The following is a 16027-nucleotide window of genomic DNA, read 5'->3' as shown; positions in this document are numbered from 1 at the left end:
TAATAACTTACTCTACTCTCGTACTCTACCACTACTATACTAAGTACGTATATATTTTGTAGTACGACGTAGTAGTATACTACTCGTCAACACACACACACAACACACACACACACACACACACACACACACACACACACACACACACACACACACACACAAACACACACAATTAAACAGACGGTACATGTTGACTGAGAACAGCCGTACTAGAGTATATATCGTTCTTTTATATATTAGAGGAATTAATTAAAAAGTTTCTGACCTCATCGCTGTCGATCTATATCTTTCCGCTGATAATAACGTCTATTGATGCGCACAGCACAATGGAACTCTGAATCACATACCAAAAAATCGACATCCCCATTCCAAAAAAGCGGGGGGAAACATTGCGTATCATCATATCATCGTGCGCTAGTTTCTTTATACGGATAGCTTCTTTTTTGATCTATTGCGTAATATGCGTTATAGCAAGCGATCGTATCTTACACAAGATACCATGTGTACCTTCGATAGAACACCGACAGCGAGTGCATATAGCAGCCGACCGCAAATTAATGCATGCCCTGATCCTAGAATTAAACTTATTAATTATAATTAATTAACTAGAAATCCCAAACAACTATCGGCTTTGTCGACGTGTTAATTATCAGTTGCAACCGTAGCGTCGTCGCGCCCTCTATATTGTGAAGTTGATGCATTTCGATTTTCGTTTTTTAGTCTACCTTAACAGTTGTCGCTAGTTACCTTAACGCTTAACGCTAGTCTGTTTACTAGTCTAACGCAGTTTGCCTATACTTTGAAACGCGCAGGATCGATGATTGAGAGCATCCACGAGAGGATAAAGCCGAAGCCGTGCGGAGTGGGTTACTTCGCCTGTGGGAACACGACGGCCTGCGTGCTGCAGAAGCAGCAGTGTGACGGAACATGGCACTGCCCCAACGGCGAGGACGAGACGTATGAACTGTGCCGTAAGTTGCGCGAACTCGATAAAATAACCCGGATAATAATAACCCGGTTACGTTTTTCGTTTGCATAATTCTCATGTGATTCACTGACCCGCTGCCATTTCACCGTATTAATTCTTCAACAGATCATAATAGATGGGTACCACACACGCACCATTAGACGTTGTGATGGCCGTAGCACACACAAACGCATACACACACACACACACACACACACACACACACACACACACACACACACACACACACACACACACACCCCGCACACGCTCACGCACTAAATGTCCGCACCACAAGCAACGCACAACACGGCAACATGCACACAGCACGGCACACACGGCACACAGTGGCCGCACATGCACACCACGCGACGACACGAAAACACAGCGCACAACGCACATCACACGCACACAAATCAATTACTCGGTATTCAGATAAAGCCTTTAGGCTAATTTTTCATTAGGCCATCCGAGCGCCCTATAGACAAATCTGAAACGTTCTTGCTTATTAGTCATGGTTGTAGCCTTGAATTGCTACAGAAATGTATCACCGTCATTTTTCTTTTTCATTCGAGGTGAAAAGTTCAAACTCAAAAACAACGGCCAATCATGAGGTGGCGAAGTTTTTCGCAATGCCAAGAGCAACGCAAATCGTACAGTAGTTTTCCCGCCGCATGAGGTTTCCTCTTATTTGCGACCCGCATATAAATTTCGTTCTTACCGCAGTAACGACCACGCGCCGACTGAACATTATTAAATTTTCTTGCGCGCGAAAGCTTATAATTCTAAACGTACCACTAGAAAAAGTGATATTGTCCAATATTAACATGTTGGCGTTTGGCAGAACCTGTTTCTGAGGTCACTGCCGACTATTTGAAATTACCATAATAAGCAAATAATCGCTTAACGACATTCTATGATAGACAACCGCTATTTGCCATGGCAATCGGCTTTGAATCCCATTGCAGATAGATTAACAGCGTCCACAGCGAAATTGTACGATGCACAATACTTAAAAGTGCAATCAACAATTGCCAGTAAAGTGCACGGCGAGTTGTTTCTTATCTGTCCACATCTTTCAAATCAAACCATACCATCAGCGCGATTCCCAAATGAACTTGTATCGCAGAATGAAATTCTGAACTCGAATCACGGTAACATTGACCGTTAGTCTTTGTTTCCCATTTGACGTTGCGCAAATAGGAAATGGTTCTGACCTACTTTCTATATTTAAAAATAAAATAGAAAATAGGAAATTGGTTTCTGAACTGATATTGTTTCACCATGACGTTGCAATACGGAAATGGTTTCTGACCTATTTTCTATTTTTAAAAGCTGAAAATCGAAAAAATGAGAATGGAAAATAAGCGAAAGGTTCGGACCCGTTTCCTATTTGCGTTCTAGCCACGTTCAAATTCACGGAAGGCAAATGCAATTCGCAAAACATCGAACGAACAGAATTGCGCCGATACAAACAAGATCTGCCGCGCAAAAAATTACAAATTTCTTAGTCTTGTCTTGAAAACGCTCGACTGTACACACAAAACCCGATATCTGACAAAATTGAAAGAAAACAATTTAATTCATATACAGCTTAACAATCAGTACAATCAGTTTGTAGTGGATGGTAACAAGACCCAGAACAACTGTCATCAAAATGATCAATAACGTCACCCTGGTTTCTAGGGTAACTAATGTAGTAAGACCATTAGTCATACAGGTATATAACCATATTTAGTAAATAGTACTAGTACAATGCACAGTGGTGAGGTAACTCCCCTACAGTACAGTGTACTGATAGTAAATATACACCGTTATGATGTAGTGACAGTGTACGTGATGTAAAATACTGGAAGTGACATACCGTCGCACGCGGCCGTGTGGCGGACTCAATATGCTAGGAAGAGAAGGGAGAAGGATAACTGGATGAAGGAGGAAGGGAAAAGGGAGAAGGTAGTGGAAAGAGAAGGGGAGAAGAAAAGGTGGAAGAAAGAGAGGGAGAAAGCGGTGGGAGAAGAGAGGGAAGAAGAGAGGTGTTGGAGAAATGAGGGGGAAAGCGTCTGAAGCTCCTCCTCTCTCACCCACTTCTCCTCCCTGCCACCCACTCTCCTCCCCCCTCCTCCCTCCACAATTCCTTCTCCCTTTCCTCCTTCCGTCCCACCACTTCTCGCGCGATCCTCCTTCCTTACCAGCTTTGGCCCCTCCTCCTTCTCACTCACCTGCCTTCTCCCTTCGCTCCATTCTCTCACCACCTCTCCCCTTCTCCTTCCTCCTCCACTCAGCTCTCCCCGCTCCTCCTTCTCTCTATCCAGCTTCCTCCCTCCCTCCTTCCCACCCACCCTCTCCCTTCTCCCTCCTCCTCTCACCAGCTCTCCCCTCCTCCTCTCCACCAACTTCTCCCCTCCTCCTTCTCCACCACCATCTCCTTCTCAACCATTCCATCCTTCTCACCAGCTTCTTCCCCTCCACCACCTTCTCCTTTTCCGCCTCCAACCAGCTCCTTTCCCCCCCTCCCTTATCCCTTCCCCTTCCCCCCTCCCTTATCCCCTCTCCCTTCATCGCCCCCCTCCCCTTCCACCACGCTGCTTCTCCCCCTCCTCACCCAACCTTCATCCCTCTGCCCCCCTCATCAACCACCTTCTCCCTTCTCCCCCTTCAACACACGTCTTCTGCCTTCTCCACTCGACTTCTCCCCCGCACCTCCTCCCTTCTCCCCCTCTCTCCTTTTCCACACACTTTCTCCCCCCCTCCTCCTTCTCCCACACCAGCTCTCTATTCTTCCCCCTCTCCTCCCACCAGCTCCCTCTCCGCCCGCGCTCCCTTCCTCCTTCTCCACCAGCTCTCCCCCCTATTCTCCACCAGCTCTCCCCCTCCTCCACCACCTCCTCCCCTTCTCCCCTCCTCCTTCTCCCACCAGCTTCTCCCCTCTCCCCCTCACTCCAACCAGCTCCCTTTCTCCCCCTCCTTCTCCCCCAGCTTCTCCCCCTCCTCCTTCTCCCCACCAGCTCTCCCCTCCCTCCACCACCGTTCTTCCCTTCTCCCCCTCCTCTTTCTCGGCCACCACTTCTCTCCCTCCTCCACCAAACCTCCTCTTCCCCTCCTCCTCTCCACCAACTCTCCCCCTCCATCCCTTCTCCAACATACCCTTCTCTCTCCTCTCCCCCTCCCCTTCGCCACCAGCTTCTCCCCTCGCTCCTTCCTCCCCTTCCCTCTCTCCGCACCAGCTCTCCCTCCTCCTCTCCACCACCTTCCCCTCTCCCCCCTTTCCTCCTTCTCTCGCACCACCTTCTCCCTGCTCCCCTTCCCCTTCTCCACCATCCCTTCCCCCTCATGTCCTAACCATAATTGATCGGCAATACGCCGGCCGTCTATAGCCCAAATTGAATTCTTATCCACACTGCCGCCGTGCGTATAGCCATATTTGAGTCCGCCATCAAACGCCGCCGTGCGTATACCATACTGAAATCTTATCGCACACCCGCCGTGCGTAATAGTCCTCGGCCAAAATATACACATCCAGTACATTACTTATATTAATTACTGGATACAGATGTGTGTGTGTGTGTCAAATAGCGTGCCGTGTGTTACATGCCTTGCGTGTTTTCAATGCGTTGCGTGTTTGCATCATGTAATATTTTTTTTTAAAAATAGCTACCCCCACCCCCAATTCTGACAGTCACTGCTGCAACTTAAATAAATTAAATTTCTAACCAAATAAGCTTAACATGTTTATCTATCCTGTATATTGTTTTTTTGGTTAAACTCAGTTTATTTGGTCGGTTACAGGTAATGCATTCCAAACGACTGCGAAGAGACTGCGCTAAACCCATGGCTGGTTGCTGAGAAAACGGGGAAATTTGTTGCCCGCCCACTGCGACTGCATGCGGCCTTGCGAGCAAGAACAGGGCTGAATCAGTTGAACGCCAACCAAAGGACATCCATTTGTAATGCTTTTTAACACAAGTTTTACAGCGACAGGTTACTCGTATCCTTAGTAAACACCTTCACAATACAGGATATTTATTACGATCCTTACGGGATCGCACAATTCGTAAAAGTACACACGGATTTCTTTTTACAGAGTTTGGCCACTTTACGACGGATTTAACGTGTTAATTGACAAAGCTCTTACCGGTTTATTACAATTACATTTATTACGATGTATTTAAACGCCAAAATTCCCACATTTGTTAAGATTGCACGATAACTAATACACTTAAAACGGCATTTTACGCTAGCTTTTAGCGGAATATATTACGAATCTTACGATTCATCGAAGCTTTTACGTTTAGTTATCTACCTGTTTTACGTCGTGTTTACGAATGGTACGCAGTTTAGTTACGAGTATTCACTGGAGTCTTACGATTTTGGCAAATAAGTAATAATAAAAATCATCCTGCAAATCTCAATGGCTAGCTCACAACTTGTGACTACCTTCTTCCTTTGGAGCCATGATTTAGATATTGTAGAGTAGATACAGAGATGTGACGGTCCTTACTCTCTTGAAGAACAACTAAAATGACGTGTTCGATTTGTGCAGCCTTTCCTAAATCGAACAATATACGTAAACGTATACCGTATCTATTCGTAAAGTGCTCCAGTAAATAAGCTCGTAACAATCCGTACAAATTGTAGAAAGCTTGTTAACGAGTCATTTAGCGGATTATTGCGAGCAGTTACGGATGGTTACTGTGTTTGCGAGCGTTTACGATAGCTTACGGATTGTACGAGTATTACGGACAAAAATCAATCCGTGGACACTCGTCGAAAGATTTTGACATGTAAAAAAAATTTCCTCTCCTTTCACAGTATCCTTACGATGTCTGCGAGTTGTGACCCAGTAATAAACCGAGCGAGTTATTTACGGATGTCTGCTGATTGACTACGAAGTGGCGATCCGTAAGGACTCGTAAGAAAAAATGCCGTGTAAGGTGAAGCGGTAATAATAAGATTTGGACTAATTAAAAAGTTGCAAAGATTTTAAAAACCCAACCATTATTTAATGAAAAAATTTTGATAAAATAGTGATACGAAATAGTGCGCCGTATGTGCGCATACCATTACATACTTAAATACATGTGCTGCTTACGCAATGCTCACATTCGCTTGGATTCCCAGCTTCCGCCCACGCTTTAAAAATAGTGCTAGCATGACTGCATGCAGTTTGTGGATTACATACATAAGTGTGCGCAAGGTACCGGCTAGCTGTTTCAGTGTTTGTAACATCTTCAGTCATCTTGTTCATGCACAATTTTACAAACCTTTGTCCATCAGTTGTACCCGTAGAGTAATTAAAATCAAAATAAAATATAGTGCTATTGACCTTTGTTGTAAAGTCAGTGCCGACATTTTATTTAATGAAAAATAAATTGATCGGCTGTGTCTGCAAATGTGCTCAGCTGATAACTATATTTTGAAAATAAAAAATCTGTTGTACAAATATCAGAAATGAGTTGTTGAATAACCTTATTCTACTGAATTGTAATAAATAAAACATTCAAAATATTAGTATTTCATTCTTATTTATATTTTTGCAAGACGCATGGATATAACTTGTTTGAAAAATATTTGACACTGTCTATAAAACACAAGGTACATACATGTTGCAAGATTCCACAAGGACTGCATGCGTATGAAAATACCAGATGGTTATTTCAATATAAAACAAACCCAAACGAGTAGCTACCCAACTGGTTCTCAACTTACATTCTCCCCTGCACCCCAAGCAGCATATCCATTATTTTTCCCTTATGCTCTCATCCTTGGGTTGCTTTACATAACAATAATAAATTAGCATTTCAAAGCATGCCGTTAATGTGAGACTGGTTTTTTTCTAAGTTACAAAATCATAACTTCATCGCCAGATTAATAACAGAAATACAGTTGTTGTTGTTTAATTAGCACACTATTTTAGTAACAAGATATTTACATGTACATGACATGTCACAGTACACTAGACCAATCACTATACTAAGCAAAGCTTATACAACATAACATGCACAATAAAATGAGTGCGTGATTCTCAGTCCATCGAAAATATTCTACGGTATCTCAACTCCATAACATTAGACAAATCAGTGTATAATAAACTACTGTATGCTTTATACACATAACCTTCATCAAACAGCATTTTAATTCAATCATGAACACTGGTGGCCCAGAAATTCAATACATTGCAACATTTACGGCGTCACAGTTACTAGTTCGAATGTGAGTGCCACATCTCACATTTCTGACCAACTCACAGAAGTTGAGGGTGAATTGGTCGGTCAACACAAGGCTCGTCAACACGGAGAAATGTCTCCAAAACAAGTCGCTTAAACTGTGTACAATAACCTGGTATCTACTCTAACACAAGCTTCCATTAGATCTGCCAAGCTTAGTTCCATCTAAACAAGTTTCAGTTCTCTCAGAGGTTGCCGATGCACTTTTCAAACGCGATCTGCCGTTTTACCAAGCAGGCATATGCAAGCAGCATTGTCACATAACAAAGAGTCCAGCCTTTTCTTCCTTGTCTTCGCCGGGACCGGTGAAATCGATTTGGCATGTAGGTAGATATCTTACTTCTCGCTAACGGTGGTCGTTTCAGTAAGGCCGCCTCTCTGTGTCAACTCGTGCTTGAATCTCAAATCTGTATGATGTTGTCTTCGGTCCACAACAGTAATCACCACGTGTGTACATCCTGCGCCAAGGCCACAGCCATGCAGTCCCGCAGAGGCGCAAAAACAATTTTTCCTCTCCCGTCTTCTTCAGCAACAGGCCATGTTTTTAGCGCCAGTCCCCATCTTCGCAGTCGTTGAGAATGGCATTACCATTAACCGTCCAAATAAACTGAGTTAACCAACCAAACACATATGACAATAGATAAACAATGTTACTGTTAGTCTATTTGGAAGAAATTTAAAATTTTTAAGTTGCCAGCAGTGCTGTCAGTAATGTGGAGGGTAGCTATTAAAAAAAAATACTACACTTTTTTCAATCAAACACACCACCACGCCCACGCAGACTGACCGCACGCACGCACCACCGCACAGACACACACGACACGTCACACACAAGGCACACACACACACATTGCTATCCAGTACTAAATAGTAACATGTAGTATATTTACTAATCACTACACCTAGTCACTATCATAATACCGTATATATTTACTATCATAACACTGTAAGAGGGGGTACTACCTCACACACTGTGAATTGCTAAAGCTATACTATTACTGAATACTGTTATATAACTGTAATGACCTAATGTCTGACACATAGAGCTTACCGCCCTAGCTCCAGCAAAACGGTATTGCTAGGCTTAGATAACCGTTTTCAAATTCTTGCCCAAATCCTTGTAGTTGGCCGTATCCAACCATTCGACAGGCAGCTAGCCTCACATGTAAATAGCTCAAACGAATCTATAAACCTTCTGCTTGCGGCGCGTAACTGGGCGCTAACTCGGCGCTACTTATTTATGAGTTAAGCCGTTTTTCTGAGATGAATTGGATCAAACAACCAGACTGCCGACCATGTCTGCCATGTTACAGTGAACTAAAAATCGCAATCGACCGTATTTTCAACAGGCGTAGGCCCAAAATACAACGCAATCTCGAAATGATAATTACTTCTCAAGTTGTTCGTAGATTGCACCGATCTCCTCGGTTTTCAATGTTTTATATTATTTAATATATACGAGTATAAGTGATGCATTTCTTTAATGCTCGCAAGCGAACCGCAAGCTACAACGCTATTATATATGTTTTCGGGTTTTTTCCGCGTGCCGTTCTAAATCATCGCGCATTTGCAAACATGGCGTGGCGGTTAGTTGAAATTTCGGTTTGGCTCTTGAAATTACAACTGTGCACAGCAAACTGAGGTATTATTTTAATAACTAACAGCTGGAATACTATAAGGTGAAGGTTATATTGATAAACAAAACGAAGTGCAGAAATGCTTAAGATGATCATTTTATTAGATGAAGTAATATGTTCGGTAGTTTTTTGTACAGCTACAAGAATATTTTCCAATGGAATGATTCAGGGTCGGTGTAATTGACGTAGCCCACATGCCAGCCTGGCGGGTTAAGCTTGACCTCTACAACCAGGTGAAACGTTATTGATCATTGATGACCGTTGTTCTGACGTCTCGTACCCAATCCACTTAACAAACTGATGTACTGAAATTGTAACTGTATATGAATCCAAATGTTATTTAACTTTCATTGTCCCAGATATCGGGCTTTTTGCCTGTACAGTCGAGCAATTTCAAAGAAAGGACAAGAAAACTTCGTAATTTTGCGACGCGCACGCCATTCTTTTGCTTGTACGCCGAGCGCCATCTGTTCTCGAGGTTGGAACAAATGCATTGCCTTCGTTGAATTTGCGTGCTAAGAACGCAAAATAGAAACGGTTCAGAAAACGACCATTTCCTATTCCCGATTTCTCATTTTTCGAATTTTCAGCTTAAAAGATAAGGAAATAGGATCAGAACCCATTTCTATTTGCCAACGTCTCAAATGGAAAACAAACAATCAGATCAAGAAACCTCCATTCCTATTTCTATTTTCAATTTAAAAAAAGGAAATAGGCAGAAAGACCCATTTCCTATGTGGCAACGTCAAATGGGAAAAACAAACTAAACCGGTATGTACCGCTTGATTTAACTCGATTAACTTCAAACTCGATTTAACTCAGATCCAGGTATGGCGTTAATTTGGGCAGCGTTCTAGTCAAGCCAACTCGTTATATGGATATAACAATTCACACATAAATTATGCTGTTGAATGTATACCCTTTAAATTTAAACACGGCTTCTTCTTTCTCCATTAAATAACCTAATGGGCGGAATATTAGTCGCTGTATTATTTCATTATTTCATCATTATAAACATGAATGCTCGGTTATGTATCCTTGCAGCGTTAGCAATCCACCCGACAGAATGTCAGTGCCTGTACGGCACTCGGCTCTTCTGCAGAGATCTCGGTTTGACGAGCGTACCGACAGCGTTCTTTGAAGACATATCAATCAACACAACGCGACTGTAAGTACGCGATCAAAAACAAGCCGAATTACAATGTGACCCCGTTTTCACGATGGAACGGATGCAGTATAAACCGCAATCACGATGAAACAATACCGATTTACACTGCAAACCTTATTCGCGATTGAACCAACCGGGTTTACACTGTGACCCGTATATCATAAATAGTTATATATATATATATATCATTAGTATTCACGACAGAACAAACCTAATCACAGTGTAATCCCTGCTGACGGTGAAACAATCATAATTTGAATGCTAATCTTGCGCTCGTCCGTACTGACCGAGTTACATCGAAACTTGGAGTAATCATTCAGAATTTTTTTGAGAATCGTTCTTTTTGATCTAGCGAAGCGGGCCAAGGGAATAAGACACACGTCAGGCATCAATCTACTTTTATAATTTTGTTGAGAAGCGCTCTTTTAGATCTAACGAAGCGGGCCAAGGGAATAAGACACACGTCAGGCATCAATCTACTTTTAGAATTTTTTTGAGAAGCGTTCTTTTTGATCTAGCGATGCGGGCCAAGGGAATAAGACACACGTTAGGCATCAATCTATTTTTTAGAAGAAAGAACCCCTGCGATATATATTTCGTGTTATATAGATCATGGAGTGAAACCACAGACGGGATTATTATTATTCACGACTGTTGTCTACACACACACACACGCGCGCACACACACGCACACACACACACCAACGCCACAACACATGACACAGCTCACACGAACTAACAACCAACANTCTCTCTCTCTCTCTCTCTCTCTTCTCTCTCTCTCTCTCTCTCTCTCTCTCTCTCTCGTCTCTCTCTCTCTCTCTCTTCTCGTCTCTCTCTCTCGCTCGCTCTCTCTCTCTCTCTCTCTCGCGCTCTCTCTCTCTCTCTTTGTCTGTCTCTCTGGCTATGTATGTCTGTCTGTCTGTCACTCACTCTCTCTCTCTGTCTCTTCCTCTTGGTATAATATATATATATATATATATATATGTATTGGAAATAGTTGCCAATGTTGTGCATTCGCGTTACTAATATCTGCGTTGCTGTTGACTCACAGATTCCTCGACCAGAATTATCTGGAGGAGCTACCTCTGCACGCATTCGCTGGTCTTCCGAATCTCAACAAGTTGTGAGTATATTATACATATATTATCAGGAGCGTATAATGACAAATATATATTAATGACAATAATGACAATGAAAGTATATTTGTCATTATACGCTCCTGATATTATGTAGCTGATTTATGTAATCTTGATCTATAAATTAGATATAGATTTCTCATTATTTGCTTCTCGTCACACTCCGTGTCTGTTCGCGATATCTAATGGGCCTGATATCCGTCCTATGCAACTAGACACTCGACCGTAACAAGTAGCTTAACCGTATAACCGTATCTAGTAAGTAAATGAGAAGGCGATGTATTATGATGTGTGTCCTTGGGAGGGAAACCCACACTTTCAACGCACATCCCTGATGAAACTAGCCCGGATATAACCGTCATCAAGAAATTGTCGAATATGTCAGAAGGCGGGCCTGATTACTGCCACTTACAGTATATACATGTGAGCCTTCGGCAGGTTGGGCAATGAGACAAATAGTATTACTGCATGCTCGGCATTTTCACTTCCGGCCACGAGTCTCTTGAAGCCCTGTGGACTTTCTGCTACGAGTATGTTTTCGTACAGCGGCGAGGATCGGTTAAGTCGTGTTGCTGAAAGTTACATCAATTGGGTGAAGTTTGTCTAAAGGATTACGGTGTCTTGATGGCAACGCGGGGTCGTGTGATTCGAGACAGACGTGTCGCTCGCTGGCGCCGTTACATCAATCCCTTCAGTACACATTTGATCGATTTATGATTATTTGTACGAATTTTTTGTAATTTTGACCATTACCGAGTATTTTAGCCGTGTTTTCCTGTCCCGGTTATACAAAATCTCATATTAATTAATTAATTAGGTAAATTAATAAACGCGGAAACTAAGCAATAAAAAATACAGATAGTGTAGGTGTACTTGTTTCTCGTTATATTAGCGTGTGCGTTATAAAAGGAAAATACGTTATCATATAATGAGAGAGAAAACGTCACGAGCGTGATTGTTATCAGTATGAATAGGCCTACATTGAGACGATCCACTCCCCACTTTTTGAAGCTACATACGTGCCTTACCCTGAGTAATACGTTTCAGAACATTACTTATTTCACGTATAGCAATTGAAAGACATGCGTAGGATTTGCTCGATGCTCGAATCGAACACATAAAATATGGATCTGCTCCACCCTTCCTTTACACATGCAAAGCCCACCGTCTAAACACAATACACAAGGCACAGCACCCGAAAATACATTCTGTATCGCGCCACCCACAGAATATATGCTAATTAGCTATATTATACAAATAATATGATTATCGAACTGACATTGGGTTGGCATGTCCGGCCGTGGTCATGTATATCGATTGAATACTGCATGTTGATCGCTGGTCATCCTCGAACATATAGGTCAGATTACCGTGTTCATTATCATACATGGTACTGCGTTGTACGTCTATACACTCTCTACTACTTTTTGAAAAAATTTACATTTTTTTACATTTCAATATATAGTCCATCCGCCCATCCATACGCACGCACGCACGCACGGACGCACGCACGCACGCACGGACGCACGCACGCACGCCCGCCCGCGCGCACGCACGCACGTGAGGTAACCAAAACCCCGATAGATAATAGTAGATCCACAAAAGCGCAAAAAGATGCCGGCATAGAACCATCATACCTATTTGTTACTTACATAGACAATGCTGATAACATAATAACATTTTTAAACAAATTAACATATTATTAATGAGTAAACGGAATATGAAATGAGTGAATGTAGAATTAAACGAATAGAAAATTATGTTTAGTGCTATTTCTCAGAAATTGATTACTATTACCGAATTTGACGATGGCTCGGCTGCTTTAAACGCTAATGACGTAGTACTACGTTTCCAGAACCATAGAAATTTTCTCAAGAAATATTATCTAAACAGAAATATAGATAACTTTAAATGTATCATCCTTCTACATAGATGAGTACAGCGTATGTTTACGCAAGTTACACGCACTATTGTTCTAAACATTAAGCCTAGCGCAGACTTGCGACTTTTTCATGCAACTCGGCTGCGATCGCAGTCGAAATTGCTGTGAAATCGCTATGTCTGCGGGAACGTGCAGCTACAACTCGTAGCGATTCTGGTCGCTTGCAACGAGTTGCAGGAAATCAAACTGGTTTGATTTTCAGCAACTCGTCGCTCCCAATCGCTTCGAAATCGCTTCGAAATCGCTTGCATGCGCACACACGGTGAAGCGTGCGACCGATCGCATGCGGTTGCAGGTTGCAGCGAAGAGCAGCCAAACGTCGCAAGTCTGCGCTAGGCTTTACGTTGCGTGGACATTGCTCATTAATTACAACCTGTCGCTTGTATGTTGTGCTCTCCCGTAGCTCCACCTGATCCCGCCTGTCTCACGTTACTATAGCACGCGTGCTCATATACTCTTGTGTTTTCTTTGCGTCCCTTTGAAGCTGAACGCCGCGGGTAAAACCTGTCGACACGTATTCTGTTGATCTGCTATCGAATCAACCCTTTTTCTGTCAAGTGTCTGCGTACGTCCAACTAGTCGGCGGGGCAATCTTGTAGCCGCGAAAAGCTGAGATAGTGTTTCTGTCGGTCTGTATTTATGAAGTTAATGCTTTGCTAGATCCCGACGCTACAAAGCAACGAGTAAGCGCTTTACGCTGCACACTCGTAGCGTGGGTATGACTCGAAAGTCTTAAAATGCCTCAACGTCATACTTTATATTATCTGCGTAGCATTTACCCGAGGGCGAGTAAAGGGAGCACTGTCCGGACAATAAAATTCGGTGTGAGAAAGTGAGAAAGTGCCAAGTCGTGTTTGCGTTCGCATATACGCATACCGCGTGTATTCATGCTTCCGCGTATTTTTACGCGTGGTTTGTGCTGTGTTGTGTTGTTAATACGCGAACACACGCTCATGGAGCAATCTTCATTACAGCATACTCCCCTAGCTCACTTCGTCCTTCGTCGCATGAATGCATGAGACGGAAACTGGGTTGGCTGTGAGTGTGTGCTTATAGGTATCGAATAGAGATTCTCTATATTTTCTGTATCTATGGTGTGTTAGCTGGTAAGGTGGAATAAGGGCGGGGAGGGGGGAGTACGTGTATTATTACCTCGTCATTCGCATTTCTTTTCGCCTTATTGCAAGAGTCGGAAACAGTTTATGCGTGTGTGTGTGTGTGTGTGTGTGTGTGTGTGTGTGTGTGTGTGTGTGTGTGTGTGTGTGTGTGTGTTGTGGTGTGTACGTGGCGTGCGTGCGTGCGTGCGTGCGTGCGTGCGTGCGCACTGCATATAGAGGCAACATGCAAAGCGGCGATATGCACTGTCACACAGGCTAATGAAACGACGAGTGTTTTTTACCCAAATAAATATAAAATACTGAGGGAACACACGCGGGCATCGGGGTCTAGAAACCAAACATTGGATTCGATATTTGATTAATATGTGGTTTTCGGCTTTTAATATAAGTATGATTACAAAAGACGTGCTTGTTTAGTTTTGAGAATTGGATTTTTCACGAGTAACTCAGATCTAACAGATTACATAGAATCTAATTCAATTGGACTTTGCGAAGTTTGCTCACTAACCTTTGCGTGGGGACAAATAACAAACGAACAAAAGCTTGTTAAGAACCCGTATCGAATAAAACGTCGCGTATGTGATATTGCTTTAGACTCAGTGGCAAAGTTGAACCCACACACGGCGAGAGAAGGTGTAACGTATAGATCGGCAGATGTACAATATTCTGAGGATCTTCCTCAAGCATTTGTTAACAAAGCTTTGGATTTTTCAGATGTACATGGTCATTGGTAATTCGCAGCGGGATCGGCATTATTTCCTGCTTCACCGTTAGCTAGCTCACGCACGCCAACAGCATTTCTCCTTCATGGTTTCCCACACACATACTTCGCCGGTCGCATTACTGTGAAGTTATTTTTCGCACTAAGCGACAGAGAGAGAGAGAAAGTTCAGATTCTGATATAGACACCAAATGTTTTATTTACAATCGTCGCGATAAAGCAGACAAGTGATCCTCTTTGCTTTCGCATCACGTTTCATGCGACACCCTGCAGCTGTACAACTTTTTCAGCATTTTCAGCAGAACTGAAGGCACGGACTGAACATGTCTATGCACTTAGGCAAGCCATAGGCCATATTTGCACGTGGTGATATTCGCCAGAAAAAATTAAACCTCCTTAACAAAAACTATACCGATATTCCTGCATTATTTAGCAACCCAGATTTAGTAAACATTTATCAGATCAGACGTGCCATGTGCAACCACCTTTTCTTATACGTAGGGATAGCCTTAGATTCCTCACATAAATAATATCAAGAGTCCATAATAGGAAATTTTCTATTATGGACTCTCGATAACATAGTGCCTTACAATTATCATTACTCTTACGTACACGCCTTCTCAATTCCTGGATCCGGCTCTAGGCGGTATATAACCTACAGTTAGTGAGTTTTATGGAACGCGTGGTGCTACGTCTTACGTAGAAAACCAGATTGTATACGCTAATCATAAAATTTGGTTGTTATAAAACGTTTATTATAGCTGTAGGTTTACGGTATAAGTGCCGGTTATCATTAAAATTTAATATCTCATTAAGATGATCACAAGCTGGGATTCTAACCTGCCGAAGTAAAAATAGATAAGTACTAGTAAAAATACTCCTAACGTCTGTAATAGACATGCATTACATTGTCGCTTCGGAAATTTTTCTTTGCTGAGTGCACGCGAGGTTCACTGATTTTGACTATTTTATTAGTTAATTGCTGCTATGCTTAAATAATCAATATAAATTTGTGTAAAATCTAGTAATTGCCCTGTAAAACATTATTTAAATTCGAGAAAACAAGTGGTCCAATTATGAAACATTCTATGTAAACCGGGATACAAACGTT

The 16027-nt window shown here is 42.5% G+C and overlaps 1 long non-coding RNA gene across 1 annotated transcript in view; it reads left to right on the top strand.

Annotated features, from left to right (window-relative positions):
- LOC106805762 overlaps positions 1-6274 on the top strand; it is a 21776-nt gene extending 15502 nt beyond the window's left edge. The window contains exon 3 of the long non-coding RNA XR_001393463.1: positions 6173-6274. This is a non-coding gene — a long non-coding RNA (uncharacterized LOC106805762). The remainder of the gene's footprint in view (positions 1-6172) is intronic.
- The last annotated feature ends 9753 nt before the right edge of the window (positions 6275-16027 follow it).

The sequence above is a fragment of the Priapulus caudatus genome, unplaced genomic scaffold (genome assembly GCF_000485595.1).
Source record: "Priapulus caudatus unplaced genomic scaffold, Priapulus_caudatus-5.0.1 Scaffold126, whole genome shotgun sequence".
NCBI classification, from domain to species: domain Eukaryota; kingdom Metazoa; phylum Priapulida; class Priapulimorpha; order Priapulimorphida; family Priapulidae; genus Priapulus; species Priapulus caudatus.
The sequence above is the reverse complement of the archived record's forward strand: the minus strand, read 5'-3'. Positions and strand labels throughout refer to the sequence as shown.